This window comes from Lutjanus erythropterus, chromosome 8, assembly GCF_056507025.1.
Source record: "Lutjanus erythropterus isolate fLutEry1 chromosome 8, fLutEry1.hap2, whole genome shotgun sequence".
NCBI lineage: Eukaryota > Metazoa > Chordata > Actinopteri > Lutjaniformes > Lutjanidae > Lutjanus > Lutjanus erythropterus.
In genome coordinates, this window is record NC_139324.1 from 1174553 (window position 1) to 1190490 (window position 15938).

Sequence of the window (15938 nt, forward strand, 5' to 3'; positions counted from 1 at the left end):
TTTGGTGAATCAGAACTTACCTTTTAAAACACTGAAGTCACACATTAATACAAACAAACTAACTGATTGAGGCAGTGGTAGACCAGCGACGGAGGAGGAGTCCGATGGAGTCTGGTTAGTTTGAAGAGACCATCAGTTTCCTGCTGGAAAAGGTTGGTGGCAAGGTAATTCTGTCTACAGCAGTACATTGCTTAGTTTCTATGCTGGTAATCCTCTCTGATTCTCCAATCTGGGAGCTGTGTCGACCACCGTCCACTGTAGGTAATACATATGGATGCGTACCTCATACAACCCCACTTCTGAAAAACCCAAAGTATCCCTCTAAGACTCTGAAAGAAATTGTTCTCCATAATGAAGCCTCCCAGGATCCAGCCACTCCCTCAGTCATACAGCACTTCCCTTCTGCTGCTCTTGTTTACTAACATTCTCCAGTCACATGGTCTCATAATGACAGAAGCTCTTGGACTTCCTGTCTCCTCAGAGGCTGCCAGGAGACAAGGTGTTAGTTGCTTTGACAATAGCATGTTGACGCAGGTCAGGACCACAGTTTTCCAGTAAAAAAAAAAAGCCCTCTGTTGAAGGGTATTTTTGAAGAACATGGCCTGAGGGCAGGAACTGGATTTTATTTTAATTCACTGTGGTGCAGTTCAGGTTAAATAGACTCCTGGTTGCAGGAGCAGTTCAGCAGCAGTGCTGTTGTGCCTTTTAAAAGGGAAAGTACAACTGAGAATGTGATCAAAGAGGATTTGATTTAGTTAATGAGAAAACCTTATTTTGTTGTTTATAATTGAGTTAGTTATCTCAGACTGAGGGAAGGCACTCATATTTAGAATCAGTTTGGCTTCTGTAAAGGCATCATTCAAAGCTACTCTAGCTCTAAGAAAATATTCAAACCAGCTTCAAACAAATCGACCAGATTCGGTTGGAAGTGCTTTTATGTGAAGGGCATAGCTCCTGTGCTCTGGCGACGACCACACCGCTGTCCCATTCATTGTAAACACAGATCTTCAAAGACTGGCGGCAGACACACCACAGTGGCAGGCGTGTTTGTGTGTGTGAGAGAGAAAGAGAGAGAGAGAGTGAGGGAGAGTGAAGGTTATCATAACTCTGTTCTTGACTGCTGAGCTCATACAGCTGGTATGCAGCAAATCCGAGTGAGGGTTAAAACATAATCATGTAGAACAGGCTGCATGTAGCGCATTCGTTTCATGCACTGATGTTAGAGACACTCTTAAACAGGGCTGCACAATTAATCAAAATGTTATCAAAATCATAATATGGCCAATTGCAATATCCAAATCACAGAAGCTGCAGTTTTTTGTGAAAGGAAAACCGTGTGACAAAGCATACTGTAATGCTGCAGAGATCCCCTGGCCTACAAATCATCTTCTTCTTTCTTGTTTTTCACCATGTTGTGCAGCCCAGTGTGTTACATCAGTATTTAGGAATAGTTTGACTTCTTGTTGTCAGGTAGCACTTGCCTCATTCTGTGTAGTCAGCAGCCAAGTCCATATCTTACTTGCAGACACACACACACACACACACACACACACACACACACACACACACACACACACACACACACACACACACACACACACACACACATATTCTTGGGACATTACATAGACTTACAATCCTTTCCTGGAGAATTACTCCAACAGTAAAGGGATAGTTCAGATTTTTTTAAGTGGGGTTGAGGTTCTTATCCATAGTCAGTGTATTACTTAGACTGACTAGTAGATGGGGTTGGGGCACCTGCAGTTTGGAAAAGCAGCAGGAGTAGCGGTGCAGGAAGCTAAGAAATTTACCACCACCTAAAAAGGCCCAAATAAAAAATACAATATCTGTGTAAGTGTAATCTATTTTAGCTCTTTGTCTTGCCATTAGACAGCTTTCAAATAAGCCAAATATTACTCTTTCCAGAGCCACCAGAGCTGGCAGAACACTGGAAATACTGGTCTACTGCTGCCTTGATTGGTTAGTTAGTTTGTGTTACAGCGTGACTTCAGTGTTGTAAAAGGTTAGTTTGGATTCATGAAAGTCATTCAGTATAACACAAAGCAGCTCCTGTGTTCTGCGAGGTAAAATGAGTCTGATAGCATTGCAGAGAGTGTTATGTCTTATATAACAGTTATTTCACTTTCACTTAGACTTTGGTGAATCCGTAACACCCTTTTACAACACCAAAGTCACAAAATAACACAAACATTTGGTTTAATTGAGGTACAGGTAGACCAGGAACTCCAGTGTTCTGCAAGCTAAAATGAATGTTTTTGCCAGAGGAGTCTGGTGGCTTTGGAGACAGTAATATTTAAACTGATTGATTTTTTTAGGTGGCTAAAACACATTTTGCTAATGACCCTGTCCACAACAGTACATTGCTTAGCTTCCTACATGAGTACTCCTGCTGCTTCTCCAAATTGAAGGCATGTGGACTGCCATCTGCTGTAGGTCATACACTGACTATTGGTAAATACTTCATAAAACACCACTTGAAATAATCCATATTATCCCTTTATGTTGCAAAAATATTGTCACTAATAATAGTTTGATTACTTGTCTGGAAGTACTTGCCTCAGTCTGTATGCTCAGCAGCCAAGTTAATATATCACATGCACACATACAAACACGTTTGTTTCACTATTCCTGTTAGGGACTGTCATTGACTTAATGACGGCCCCTTACCCTAACTCTACCCATCACAGCTAAATGCAAAATCTTAACCCTTACCTGAACCCTAACCTTATCCTAATTGTAACCTGAATCATAACATCAAATGTTAACCCCGAGAAGGCAGTCTCTACTGGTGGGGACCTCTTTTTTTGTCCCCACAGTGACATGGGTCCCCATGGGTTAGTGTGCATTCAGGTTTATGTCCCAACATGGTCATAAAAACAAGAAACACACACATACACACACTACATATACATACAGTATACAAAACATAAAGCCATAGCATTAACTTAATCACTATGACTGCTTTGTCTGCTTCAGTGGCACTCCCTGCTTTAGCAAAGTCATTAGTGTAATAGGTGGAGCAGATGGATGAAAATGACCATTGGTTTTGTGTGGATGATGGATAGTGACTGTCTCCCACTCTAATATCATTATCTTAATCTACTAAACTGACCAGACGATGACTTTCCACGAACCCTGCCAGGGGACAAAGGCTCAGTGTGCTCTTTCAGAGTGAAGTTAGAAATTCAGCTTCTTCTTCTTCTTCTTCTTGTCTACATTTCAGTTTCTCTGTCTGATGAACTGTACCTGCACACATCTGTATCACACCTGTTCTCACATAACTGCTCATTATCCTCTCAAATTAAAACACAGTGTGAGTCAATTGTGATTGATGGCGTAACTTACAGTAAGTTTCAGCAAATACCTCAGTCCCCACATCTGCAGCTTCAGTGCAGTTAGTGCAGTTGGGGAGCCACCTATTGGATGAGTTGAAGCATTACAGCTGAACTGTAGATGAACCTTTTCTGTTAAATTGAATTGGATCTATTGTTCAGCTCAACATGTGTAAGATTGAGGCAGAACGTATCCATCCATCGTGGAGAATCTTACAAATTTACTTTTATTTGTTGATGTTGATTTGTATTTATTTATTTGTTGATAAGCCTATGCTTGAATGACAGCAATATTTAGATTAATTTCAAATTTTAATTGGTTTTAATTAAGACTTTTATTTTAAACAATACAAACATTCACTTTATTGTTGACAATCATTTCATATACAGAATTTATATTTTAGTTATTTAGTTGTCATTATTAGTTACATTTAGTTATTTATTATTTCAGCACTTCTGGAGCTTTTTACCACGTGAAATTATTTTTATCAGCAGAAAATTATAACATCTATTATTATTCATACAATTATTAATAATATACAAACATAATTTTTATTTAGATTACTTTCGGGGATATTTTTACCCTCTGTTTGTTAGTGTCAGGTGAAGAGGCAGACCGGATATAGAGAGAGAGAGAGGGGTATGATATAACATGCAGAAAAATTCGCCCCCTGGAATCAAACCAGGGACATTCATCTGCCAGGGTGTTCCATCTACAAACATATTTAAACATCTACAAGTTCATGACAACTGGGCAGACTTGATCTGATGATGAAGATCATGTGATATAAATAAAGGCTCCAGAACAGGAACTAAATGGATCTCTGTTGTGAAACTGTTTTTTATAAAAGTTATTTCTTATCTCTGACATAAGAAATAAGGTAATTATCAGAATATTAAATGGAAAATTTGACACTTTTTGTGTGGATGTCCAGTCAGTGTTGATAGTAAATGTAGTCAACTGAAATAAAAAAAATTCCTCTGTGCTGCTATATTTATATTTACACATAGGCACTGTCGTGCTGGCAGACTACATGTACCAGGATGCATTGTGCGCAAGCTTCTGGTGCCCACGTGCCATGGACCACCACCATAGCCTAAAGTGATGACTCTGCCGGTCAAAATATAGTGTTAGGTGCCAAAGGACTCATCTAGCATGTCCGACTAAATAGAGGCAAAGACTAGAAGTCCAAGCTGAAATAGCCTGTAGTTCTTCCTTAACACCAGTGACATCACTGGATGCAGGAGGAAAAACAAATTTCACAGCAGCAAATCTCAGCTGTCTTGGTCAACACAGCAGTGCTGAGGAATACAGTTTGCACAGTCCATTTCCAAATATAGGGATTACTGATGTATAAATTCACATGTGATATGAAGATAATTGTTAGAGATACAAAACTTTTATAGACAATTTTCTTTAAGTACTTGTTGAAAGTAACAAAGTAAAAGAGAAGAAGAAAAGAAAGAGAGAGTAAATTAATAAATAAAAAACCCAGTTCAAATTAGTTCTAATAATTCAGGGAGATTGGCTTACTGCGGGGTTTCTATTCAGGGGAAAAAAATAGCCTTTGCAAGTATCTACGCTCCCACGACTTTCGACCCATCCCATTTTCCTTGTTTGACCAAAGAGTTGCTGAGTCTCTCCAATTACTCACTTATTGTAGGATCGGATATGAATACATTTTTTGACTGCAATTCAGATAGGTCTAATCCATCTGTTACGCATGCACAAGCCTTATCCTCCGAGGCTTTAAAAAACTTTGTTGAGGATATAAATCTAGTTGATATTTGGAGGGTTCAGAACCCCACGGCCAGAGATTACACATATTTTTCCCCACATCATAAAATGTTCTCAAGAATAGATTACATTTTATCCACACCAGACCCTAATCCTAACCCTAACCCAACTGTAGATAAGGTGGTTTTCTTGCCTCGTAGTATCTCTGACCATAATGTAATTATAACATAATTTAATTTTCATTTTTTTCAAGGTAATCCATCTAGGTGGAGGTTTAATACAACCCTGTCGGGAAACAAAAAATACCTTGCACAAGTTAAGCCCAGACTGAAAGAATTTATTAATATTAACAAAGATTCAGTTTCAGACAAAGCAATTGTACGGTCAGCAATCAAAGGCTTTCTGCGCCACAATGCAATTGGTTTCTCATCTTACCTTAAAAAGAGTAGAATGCAAAAGATTACTCAACTGGAGGGGGCTTGCTGTAATTTAGAGAGAGAGCTTAAGGATAACTATAGTAGTGAGGTGGCAGCAAAGCTTAGGTCTGTGAGGGCAGAACTAGATAGCATACTGAGGCAACGGGTTGAATTTATGATGCATATCACTAAACATAGATATTACACTGATAGCAGTAAACCAAGCCGTCTCCTTGCATTAACATTGAAACAGCAAGAAAACCAATTAAACATTCCTTCTATAAACTGTCCGGTGAATGGACTGGTCACCAAAACAGCTGACATTAATAATACATTTAAGTCATTTTTTGAAAATCTATTCTCCTCGGAGGACCGATTTTCACAGGACTTATTTGATTCATTCTTTGACAATCTGAATTTACCAACACTATCTGACGATGAATCTAAGGACCTGGATGCCCCTATAACATTAGATGAATTACACACAGCAGTTAAATTAACCAATAGGGGGCGCTCACCAGGAATTGATGGGATCCCAGCTGAGCTGTACTTAGAACTATGGAATATTATAGAACCTATTTGGCTAGATACTATTAATTCAGCTATAGAAAAGGGCTATTTCCACCGAGATCTCAATACAGCGCTTATTTCAGTACTTCATAAGCCGGGGAAGGACCCCCAGAATTTTTCAAGCTATCACCCTATATCGTTAATTAATGCAGATATAAAAATTTACTCCAAAGTTATCGCCAATGCGTCTGGATAAAGTCACTGGGAAGTTAATCAGTTCGGATCAGACTGGTTTTCTTAAAGGACGGTTGGCATCAGATAATGTCCGCCGGCTTTTGCATATTATTTCTGAAACCAAAAAGACAGGCTTACCCTGTGGACTCCTATTTCTCGATGCGGAAAAGGTGTTTGATTGCTTGGAATGGAGATATTTGTGGAATGTCCTGAATAAATTCAAATTTGGCCCAAATTTTATTAAAATGATACAAGTATTATATTCTAATCCCTCTGCTAGGGTTGTCACTGCTGGGCACCTTTCTGATCTTTTCAGTATAGGTCGCGGTTCTAGACAGGGGTGCCCAGCATCTCCCTCCATCTTTAATTTGTCACTCAAACCATTAGCCCAATACATACGGCAAAGCACATTAGTGGCTCCAATTAAAATAGGATCCACATCACATTCCGTTTCTATGTATGCTGACGATACACTTATTTACCTCTCTGATTTGCGACAGTCCCTTCCGAATGTACTAAAAATCATAGAACACTTTGGTACATTGTCTGGCTACAAGACCAACTACTCCAAGTCGATTTTAATGCTGTTGAACACTGATTTGAAGAAATTGAATATCCAATCCCGCATACCGGTGGCACAAAAGGCGATGTATTTAGGTGTAGAAATTGGTCCCTGTGTCCAGGCAATAGCTAGAAATAATTATTCATCTATTTTGAAGAAAGTCGAAGATGACCTTGTGAGGTGGGCAGCTCTCCCTTCGTCAATGCCTGCCCGCGTGGCTACAATCAAAATGAATATTCTTCCACGTATAAATTTTATTAGCTCTATGATCCCATTATCACCTCCAGCAGGGTATTGGCAGAAATTTGAATCAAAGTTTAAAAAGTTAATTTGGAATGGGAAGAAACCGCGCATTAAATGGTCAACATTAAAACGGGATAAATCTCAGGGTGGATGAGCTTGCCCAAATTTCAAGTTGTGTCATTGGGCATTTATATTACGTTCTTCAAAATACTGGTTTGATGCAGAATTAATTTCTCCTTGGAAAACAATAGAACAGGAACTGGTTCATCCCCTGAGGCTTCAGGATGTGGTTTTCTCTGGACTCAAACATAAGAAGTGTTTTTCAGAATTTGGACCAATAGTATCATACACAATACAAACTATGATGAATCTAGAGAAATATGTGCATTTCAAATCAAAATGGCATAAACATTCCCCTATTTGGCATAATACCAATCTATTGACAGGTGGTGAACCATTCATTTCACAACTGTGGGCTCAACATGGCATCTGGACATTGGGAGATATCTCAGGACAAAACTCAATTTTAGATTTTTCTGATCTAATGTCCCAGTTTGGTATCCCAAGAAATTCACAGTTCCTCTACTTTAGGGTAAGGTCAGCACTTAACTCACTTAAGGTTCCCTGGGGGACTGAATTGAAGACTCACCCTATAGTATCTCTCATGGAGAGAGCACCCCGAAAGAAAACAGTCTCCTTCATTTATAACAATCTTGTGGCATACACCTCTACAGAATTACCCGGTTATAGATCATGGGAGGCAGATATACCTCTAGGAACAGAGACCATTAATTGGGAGGTGGTGTGGAATAATGTATTTGGGTCTTCCAAAAACCCAAATCATCAGTTAATCCACTACAAAATCTGCCATAGGACTTATCTAACACCACGTAAAAGACATCTATTGGGTTTGGCGCCTGATCCCTACTGTACGTTCTGTAGTCAGGGCGTCATGGGTACACTGATGCATGTCTTATGGGAGTGTCCTGGTTGGCAGGCATGACTGCAGCAAAGAAAATTATTGTTCTGAGGTGGCTTCCACCGCACCAGTTATCAATAAAACATTGGCTACAAATTCTTCTCGAGGTGATCTACCTGGAGTGATCATCAGACCGTATTAATAAAGCCAAGCTAAGAACGTTGGCGATGTGGAAAAAAGCTGCAGAGGATGTAAAAAAAACTACTGTCATGACTTTTGTGACTTTCATCTTTGGTAACTCTGTATGTCCAGTTTGTAATCCTGATCATCACTCTGGCCTGATCTGTGTGTGAGGGGAAATATGGGGGTGGGGGGTGGGGTTGGGGGTGTTCTATAGTTAAGGAATGTGTAGCGTATAAGTTTGCAATGTTAATGTTGAATGCGATTACTGAAAGGACTGCAACTACACAAATAAGTGTGATTATTGAATTGTTGCAAACTGAATAAATAAATAAAAAGTTGATTGCCAAAAAAATAAAAAATAAAAAACCCATTTCAACCAATAAACATGCACAGAACTGTATCTCCAACTGTACAATCAAAGCTGCTGTTGCCTCTATGTAATTTCCATTATCCACCAGGAGGCAGCAGAGTCCTTTGTTTGTAATGGAATACCTTCATCATCTGCTCAACTACATCTGCTGCTGACTTCCAGTGAACATTTCCAAAATTTTCTGTGCAAGCCTCAAACCTGAACTCGTGTTGTCCCACTTGTTGGGCTTCTTGTTCTATTTACATGTTAATTTTCATTGCTTTTGGTAGCAGCAGCTTGAATCAAGGGAAACAGCTGTTTCAACCAAACAAAGTCAGACTAATACTCACAACCACACACACACACACACACAAAAACAGACAGGAAAGCAAACAAACAGAAGTTATGTTTTGTCAGGTCAAAGCAAACAAATAACACAGCGTACACAGATGGGTTCCATGGGAACTCTCACTCAGGTTTTATTCTGCACTGTTTTCAGGAGTGTCTCATGTTAGGAGAGACAGAGCAGCTGGATGAAGGTGGGGCTTCACCCACAGAAACCCAACACTGGCAGGGCCTTTAGCTGAGGAGGATGTGTGGGCTGAATGATGACACCCCTGTATGAGTCAACTGATGGATGGTGTTGACTGAGTGTCACTAATCACTAAGGTTAATCCTACACAGAAACTGCAGAGAGCACACAGAGTGCACAGCAGAGTATTAGAGAGAGTGTGCAGGCACATGAACCTTCTAGCTGTTCAGCAGAAAGCTTTAGTCCTGAAAGGTCATCAGCTGTTTACAGTCACTCCTGTGAAACAGATAAGTACCTCTGATGCCTGTTTCAGAGGATGTACTACATTACATGAAAGGTGAATTCTTTGTGGCACATATTTGACAAGGTGCTGGAAATTCCTCAGAGATTTTGGTCTATATTGACATGACAGCACCACACAGTTTCTGCAGATTTGTCGGCTACACATCCATAATGCAAATCTCCCGTTCCACCACATCCCAAAGGTTCTCTATTGGATTGAGATCTGGTGACTGTAGAGGCCACTGGAAGACAGTGAACTCATTGTCATGTTCAAGAAATCAGTTTGAGATGATTTGAGCTTTGTGATATGGTGTGTTATCTGCTGGAAGTAGCCATCAGAAGATGTGTACACTGTGGTCATAAAGGGATGGACACAATCAGCCACAATACTCAGGCAGGCTGTGGTGTTTAAATGATGCTCAGTTGGTACGAAGGGGCCCAAAGTGTGCCAAGAAAATATTCCCCACACCATTACACCACCAGCAGCAGCCAGAACTGTTGATACAAGGCAGGATGGATCCATGCTTTCATGTTGTTTAGTCCAAATTCTGTCCTTACCATCTGAATGTCGCAGCAGAATTTGAAACTCATCAGACCAGGCAACGTTTTTCCAATCTTTTATTGTTCAGTTTCCTGTTCTTAGCTAACGGGAGTGGCAAGGTTTGACGTGTTGTGCGTTCAGAGATGGTCTTCTGCATTCCTTGGTTGTAACAAGTGGTTATTTGAATTCCTGTTGCCTTTGTATTATCTCAAACCAGTCTGGCCATTCTCTTCTGACCTCTAGCATCAACAAGGCATTTCTGCCCAGAGAACTGCCGCCCACTGGATATTTTCTCTTTTTAGCACCATTGTCTGTAAACCCTAGAGATGGTTGTACATTAAAATCCCAGTAGATCAGCAGTTTCTATAATACTCAGAGCAGCCTGTCTGGCACGAACAACCATGCCACATTCAAATTCACTTAAATCACCTTTCTTCCCCATTCTGATCCTCAATTTGAACTTAAGCAGGTTGTCTTGACCATGTCGACATGCCTAAATGCATTGAGTTGCTGTAATGTGATTGGCTGATTAGATATTTGCGTTAACAAGCAGTTAACATGACCTGACAAAAACTAGCACAAAACATACAGATGAAGAAAAAAAACTTAATGATCCTGGCAAAACTTTTTTCATCTGTTCTTAAAGCGTAAACACAGGAGAGAAAATCATTTGGAGTGTGGATTAAAAAAACATGAAGTGTCCTTGGTCATAGAGTTTGTATGTCTGTACACAGCAGTGACAATGGATATCAGTATGCTGTATGTACATGTGCTGGCGCCCACGTGTTTGCGACTGTGCACGAAAGAGTAACAGAAAGAGGCGAAGGAAAGGGATGGAGAGAGTGAGGGTGGGTGGGGGGGGGGGGTGTGACTCTGCAGCCCTGCCCTCTGATTGTGCTCAGTTTTGTAAGGGGGTCCAGCCCAGCCCTGTGGGAGTATACACTCATTCCAAGGGAAGTCACACACCCCCCTCCTCTATAATTTTTTCCCCTCTTCCCTCCCTCTGATGTCGTACAGCATACCACAGACCCCGAGTCAGATAGCAACTGGTGTTCACGCTCCTCATCATCTCCGCATTTCAACCAGCTCCTCCCATCCCTGACATCCTCTCATTTGCTTAATGACTGATGTGAGCAGTTGTTGCACCCTCAGTCATCCTTTCCATGTAGATGTCTTCTCTCCGACATCGTCCCTTCTGGCATCTCCTTTCCTCTCCTCATCTTCCATCCCTGCTTTCCACCCCCTCTTTCTTACTTCCCTCCACCAGAAATATTTCTGCTCTGTTTATCCTCCAAAGCTCCAACTTCCTAACAAGGTAAAGCCTAACCCGGCTTCTCTGGGCTCAGTGCTTTCACACCCAATATGGAAGTCCTGCTTCTTCCCATGTGGCCCAGGAGTGTTGTTTACTGGGGACTCACGTGCTGGGAACGGCACTGGACATTGTCCTGATGGACACGCACATGGCTTTTATGCTTATCAAGCAAACAGCCACGTATGTTTGAATTTCACATCTATGGGAGCATTCCACATGACTTATGTCACATCTAGTATGTCAGAAATACTTTGTGCAAGCCTCAGAGGACTTCCACTCTTGTGAACTGAACAAAAACAAATCATAATTGTGGTGGGAAATATCAGAACCTTGCAGATCAAACAGTTTTCTGCTTTAAACTCCAATTTTGTTAATTTTCACATTTTTATTGTAGGTGAAAGTAGTGCCAAAACAATTTGTCTGTTGGCAGTTTTGATAATAAATATTTATTTATTTAGTTTTAGTTAAGCAGAAATGAAAGAAAAGTTCAAATTGCTCAAATTCAAAGGAGAAAACTGTAATATATTTACTGTAATAAATCATAATAGGTCATCAGAGATCAAGAAAACATGTTAAGTTGAAATACTCCCCTCTGACATCAACACCACAGCCAAGGTGTCTCCTTTTGAAATTTATATTCTGGGCTGTAATAACTGTGTTAGTTTGCCTTTCAAGTTAATCAGAGTCCTTTAATGCTGAATGTTCACCAAATGTGTTGTGTTTATGAGTTGTGAGAAATCATTTAATTAATAATCTTTCAGAAGGAGTTGATGTTTATAATGGTTAGATTGACCAAGATGTTTATGGGGTCTTGCAGAGATGTGTAAGGCAGGCAGCCACTGAACTCAAAGTCCAGAGTGTGTATTTTCAGAGCAGTGGGCTTGTGTTTTCAGGACTATGGGCTTAACCTTACATTGACAGAAAAGTGACAGTTATAAAAACAGCTGATCAACTTGCAGTGGAGGACTTGTCATTGCAGGATTGTAACCTATTTAATGTGGTTATATAGTCTATGGCACCAACTTGTTATTTGGTCTGCTGTACTCATTTTTGCACACACAGTTGCTACGTATTGCTCCTTTAACTATTTTGTGACATTTTATAAAATGTGGCTGTGTTGCAACAACAAAGATTACTTTTTAAACCCAATTAAATCATGGTTTAGCTGTAAATTATGTTGCACCAAACTTTAAAATTAAATTAAACGTAAACCTTTCTTCAACCCTCAGCTTCGTTTTTACTCTAAACCTTAAATTCATTTCTGTTTCACCCAAACCTTAAAATGTGATTCAACATTAACTTTAAACTTTCACTTGAGGAGGTTTCATTTTTAAAATGGCTGCCTTTTTGAGACTGATCGAGTAAAAATAAAGTTAAGGGACAAACTCAACCCAGTTGAGCATTATGATGCATTTCATCTTTCCTTCACGAGTTGATCCGTTTAAATTGCTTACCAGTTTCTGGCCGCCAGTCTCTTTGTTTCCTTACTGTGCTGTTGTCCATTTTATAATCTTCTATTATTTGGTCATGTTCCACCATTGATTCAGCCAATAAAACTAACTAACTTTTTAGCTTGTTAGCCAACAATGTAGCTGCATGTTTTGTAAACTGTTAGCTAATTAGCATACAGTGTAACATTTTGTTAACTTTTAAGCTAGCTAGCAAATAGGGTTGTGAAATTTATGCATTTTCCCTAACCAGTGGTAGAAAAGGCTAACAATTGATTAACTGATTAGTAATTAATACTTAATAAGGTACAAAATGCTCAATTTTTCCTTTTTTCTGTTTTTTCTAAAAAAAAAAAGTTTACCTTTCCTTATTCAGTAAATGGATCTACCAGACAAAACAATGTCAAATGAGGCACAATTACTGGCATTTCTATACTATCAATTAATTTTTGGTTAATACATTTTCAGTTGAAACTTAATACATTTTCAGTTGAAACTGCTAGCATTTGGTTAACTTTTTGTTTTTTTACTTTTATTTACCTTTGGGTGAGCATGCATCTTCATGATGTTTTTAATTGCGAACTCTGCTAATGTTAAATCCGGATTTAGCTAATCTTTATCTTTGAAATGTATCTTTGTTGATGCAGCCCAGTCTAAATAATCAACTTCTCATTTAACCAAAAAGAAAAGATGGACAAAAGACAGAAAACTACGATGGAAACATAAGTTGCAGGCCTATTGGAAAGCTTATATGCTCATTTGGGCGTTGAGAAAATACTTTAGCGCCTTTGGATGATCAGAAATTAATCATTCATGTGAAATGTTAATCTCAGAGTATGTTGGTTTAAACTGACCATAATGTAATGTGTTTTATTATTTGTGTTAAAGTGTGGACTGTATGGGTCATGTTGTATTGAAGAACTCCATTCAGTTTGACCCTGGCAACTCTGGGAACTCTGCATACTTTTGAAAGCCTTGGAAATGTGTATCCCGGTAGGATTTCATGCTGCCACCCACATTTGAAGGTCTCTAATTAAGAAGTCAAACTGACTCTCAAATGTTACCCCCCCAAGTGCAAATATAGTCCTGTGTGTGCCTAAATAGAAAGTAACTGCACCATGATGTAATTACACATTTGGCTCTAAAGAGGAAGCTTCTCACTTTCCCTACTTTTAGTACAGAACACTGCTTGACTACCAGCTGACAGTTAATTCAAAATGATCATATTATCATACATCATTTTGTCTTATGTCTGATATTATACAGTAGTTCCGGTAACAGTAAATGAAGAGTTTTACTAGTGGCATGCCAATTAAGTAAAACATGGCTGTAGGTTACCTAAATACACGTCTCCTCTGAATAAATGAAGGATTCTGTCCCTGTGGAAAAAAATCGAAAGGTCTGCTGGATAAATTTCAACCTCGAGCTACTCTGAATGCTTAACCTTTGACCCTAAACCAGGGTAAGGGCTATATCAAGTTTCTAAGAAGCTATAGAATTGCAGAGAAATTTATTGAAAATATTAGTTAGCTGTATTAACATGGCAAAAAAGAGATGAGTGTCACTAATGATTTAGCAAACCTAATTAGCTCATCAGAGCAGTTAGTCTGCTGTCTCTGAGACTTGGAAAGATCTGATCTCAACTTTGCCTTCAATGTATGATAAAGTTTATGTTAAACTCTTAAAATTAGTCATAAATTTTGTTTATGGATTTGTTGTGCTAGCACTGTTGGTAGCTGGTACTCCTCAAAACTAGTTTGTGTCTGAGTTTTCATCCAGATACTGTCTATTTTTATTGAAAAATATTGCCCAGGCAGTTAGTCAGAGTAAGTTTTAGTGTTAAAATCTTTTTACAAATGTTCTTAAAATGGTCATGCTTATTACAGCAGACGTGAACAAACCCAAACTGAATTATAGAAATGTGCTCAGACAGAAAGCAAAGCAAATTTTTGCATCACATAATTTGCATAATTTTGACCACTGAAGCACACCCTTAAAATCCTCAGGATATGTGTGTATTTTCGAAGCGAGAAATAAACCAGCGGGTCCACTTCGACACTGTCACATTTTAATTTGCCCAGGTGTGAACGGCACACACGTTCTCATTTTGTGGTCAAATTAGCAGTAACACGTTTAACACCTGGTTAGACTTTCAAGATAATACTTGCTAATGAACACATTTTGGTTAGGTTTAGGCAACAGCACATTGTAACTGATTGTGCCAAAACTTCTGTCTGAACATATGTACACAACACATGTAGAGCTAAATGTTCTAGGGCTGTAGTCAGCCAAAAAAAAAGCTTTGGTTGACTGAAACTCTACCCACAAAAAACTGCATGTTATCCCTAGATTAATTAAATCAGCCACAGTGCACTGAGTGATTCTACCTGCAGCCTAATGGGCACTAATCAAAGTTACACAGCCTTGCCAAGTAAATAAATTCCTGCAGTTTGATCAGATAAGAACTTGGTCGGACTAACCAATCAACTAACCAATCAGACGGTATCAGTCCTAGAATGTTCAGTGGTTTAGGAGGATGGATTTATATACACTACACACTAGTTTAAGGACTTTGTTTGAGAAATATACTGTGTGTGTGAAGGAACATGCATCAGAGAGAACAAAGAAACATGCTGTATATCTGAGGCAAGAGAGATCACAGGGGATAGAGGGTTAAAAAAACATACGAGTGATGACATAACATAGTTAACATACACTCTCACACAATGTGAGGACTGGCCACCTCCCAAATTCATATCAATGACTTAACAACTAATCACAATAGATATTACACTTGCTTTGAAAAATGTGGCTCGAGACAGGAAGAATAACTCATTACATAAGGTGTAGCGTGTTCCAGTAAAAGCATACAGTCTTCTCCTTTATTTGGAAAGCTTACGCCTCCACACACTGAGCTGTGTTTTCATTCTCTGTCCTTTGAGGGGATCTGACAATTTATGAGCCGCTGGTCCAGGTGCTCTCCCCTATTGACCCTTATTTGTAGACCCAGCGGGAGTCCAGAGAGGGGGGTCGAGGGTGGGAGGGAAGCTGCAAAAAAAAAAAGTGTTCAAATTCAATAGTAGAACAATGTCTTTTATCGTTTGATTGTGTGTTACAGTTTTAGGGATTTTCAACTTTGACTCCCACATAACATGGATGAGAGCAATGCATGTGGGTACTTTGCTCTTGTGTAATGCCCCAACCCCTTTTTGGGTGAAAACAACCAATGTAATTTGACTCAACCGAAAAGTTACACTCAAAAAAGTAGTTCAGGGGACCTGTTAACACCACTTAATTAAATGTATGGTTACAAGAC

At 39.3% G+C, this 15938-nt stretch overlaps 1 protein-coding gene across 1 annotated transcript in view; it reads left to right on the plus strand.

The window, feature by feature from the left end:
- The window catches only part of tns1b (tensin 1b), a 311171-nt gene that overhangs the window by 108561 nt on the left and 186672 nt on the right, over positions 1 to 15938 (plus strand). The gene's annotated exons all lie outside the window — the stretch shown is intronic.